The sequence below is a fragment of the Triticum dicoccoides genome, chromosome 5A, assembly GCF_002162155.2.
Source record: "Triticum dicoccoides isolate Atlit2015 ecotype Zavitan chromosome 5A, WEW_v2.0, whole genome shotgun sequence".
NCBI lineage: Eukaryota > Viridiplantae > Streptophyta > Magnoliopsida > Poales > Poaceae > Triticum > Triticum dicoccoides.
The window spans coordinates 90101840-90104680 of NC_041388.1; positions in this window are offsets into that span (position 1 = coordinate 90101840).

The window sequence follows — 2841 nt, forward strand, 5'->3', positions numbered from 1 at the left end:
GTCCTATAGTAGGAATAGGATTGGACTAGGAGTCCAAGTCCTCTCCCCCCTTGGCGCCAACTCCTATTAGGAGTAGGACTGGACTCCCAGCCCTCCCACACATATAAATATAGGGGAGGGGGCGCAGCAATGCACCCTAACACACTGGCCTTGGCTGCTGCCCTGTCTCTCCATCCCGGCATAGTTCTCGTCCACAGTTTTTCGTTTAGCAAAGCCCTGTCGGTATTCCGACTCCACCACTGCTACTTCTTGAGCTTTCGTTGGTTTTTCCCTTGAAGAGGAAAGAGTTATGCAACAAAGTAGAGATAAGCATTTCCCTTAGTTAGAGAGCCAAGGTATCAATCCAGTAGGAGACAACACACAAATCACAAATACCTGCACAAACAATCAAACACTTGCACCCAATGCGATAAAGGGGTTGTCAATCCCTTCACGACCACTTGCAAAAGTGAGATCTGATAGAGATAGATAAAACTAAACAAAAGATAAAGTAAATATTTTTTGGGGTTTTTTGGTTAATAGATCGGAAAGTAAAAGATTGCAAAATAGTAGATCAGAAACCTATATGATGGAAAATAGACCCGGTGCCCATAGGTTTTACTAGAGGCTTTTCTCAAGATAGAAAATAATACGGTGGGTGAACAAATTACTGTCGAGCAATTGATAGAAAGGCACAAAGTTATGTCAATATCTAAGGCAATGATTACGAAATATAGGCATCACGTCCGTGTAAAGTAGACCGACTCCTGCCTGCATCTACTACTATTACTCCACACATCGACCGACTCCTGCCTGCATCTAGAGTATTAAGTTCATGAAGAACAGACTAACGCTTTAAGTAAGATGACATGATGTAGAGGAATAAACTCAAGCAATATGATGTAAACCCCATCTTTTATCCTCGATGGCAACAATACAATACATGCCTCGCTACCCCTACTGTCACTGGGTGAGGACACTGCAAGATTGAACCCAAAGCTAAGCACTTCTCCCGTTGCAAGAAAAACCAATCTAGTTGGCCAAACTAAACTGATTATTCGAAGCGAATTACAAAGATATCAAATCATGCATAAAAGAATTCAAAGAAGATTCAAATAATATTCATAGATAATCTGATCATAAATCCACAATTCATCGGATCTCCACAAACACACCGCAAAAGAAGATTACATCGGATAGATCTCCACGAACATCGAGGAGAACATGGTATTGAGAATCAAAGAGAGAGAAGAAGCCATCTAGCTACTAGATATGGACCCGTAGGTCCGAGGTAAACTACCCACGCTTCATTGGAAGGGCAATAGAGTTGATGTAGATGCCCTCCGTGATCGAATCCCCCTTCGGCAGGATGCCAAAAAAGGCCCCAAGATGGGATCTCACGGGAACAGAAGGTTGCGACGGTGGAAAAGTGTTTTCGTGGATGCCTCTGGTGGTTTGGGAATATATGTGAATATATAGGAGGCAGAATTAGGTCAGAGGAGTCACGAGGGGCCCACAAGGTAGGGGGCACGCCCTACCCCCTTGGGTGTGCCCTCCCCCCTTGTGGCCGCCTCGTGGCTCTTCTGACTTGATCTCCAAGTCTCCTGGTGTCTTCTGGTCCAAGAAAAATCATCACAAAGGTTTTATTCCGTTTGGACTCTGTTTGGTATTCCTTTTCCACAAAGCTAAAAAACAAGGAAAAAACAAAAACTGGCACTGGGCTCTAGGTTAATAAGTTAGTCCCAAAAATAATATAAAATAGCATATTAATGCATATAAAACATCCAAAACAGACAATATAATAGCATGGAACAATAAAAATTATAGATAAGTTGGAGACGTATCAACCACCTGTTGGGGAACGTAGTAATTCAAAAAAATTCCTACGATCACACAAGATCTATCTAGGAGATGCATAGCAACGAGAGGGGAGAGTGTGTCCACGTACTCTCGTAGACCGAAAGAGGAAGCGTTAGGTTAACACGGTTGATATAGTCGAACGTCTTCACGATCCAACCAATCCATGTACCTAATGTACGGCACCTCCGTGTTCAGCACACGTTCAGCATGATGACATCCCTCGAGCTCTTGATCCAGTAGAGGGTCGAGGGAGAGTTCCATCAGCACGATGGCATGGCGACGGTGTTGGTGATGTGATCCGCGCATGGTTTCACATAAGCATCGCATCCCCAAACTTTAAGAAACGACAGCTTAGGTTTCTTACTAAACCACAGTTCATATGGTGTCGTCTCAACGGATTTAGATGGTGCCCTATTTAACGTGAATGCAGCCGTCTCTAAAGTATAACCCCAAAAAGATAGCGGTAAATCGGTAAGAGACATCATAGATCGCACCATATCCAATAAAGTACGGTTATGACGTTTGGACACACCATTACGCTATGGTGTTCCAGGTGGCGTGAGTTGCGAAACTATTCAACATTGTTTCAAATGAAGACCAAACTCATAACTCAAATATTCACCTCCATGATTAGATCGTAGAAACTTTATTCTTGTTACGATGATTTTCCACTTCACTCTGAAATTCTTTGAACTTTTCAAATGTTTCATACTTATGTTTCATTAAGTAGATATACCCATATCTGCTCAAATCATGTGTGAAGGTTAGAAAATAACGATACCCGCCGCGAGCCTCAACACTCATCGGACCGCATACATCAGTATGTATTATTTCCAATAAGTCAGTTGCTCGCTCCATTGTTCTGGAGAACGGAGTCTTAGTCATCTTGCCCATGAGGCATGGTTCGCAAGCATCAAGTGATTCCAAAAGCCCATCAGCATGGAGTTTCTTCATGCGCTTTACACCAATATGACCTAAACGGCAGTGCCACAAATAAGTTGC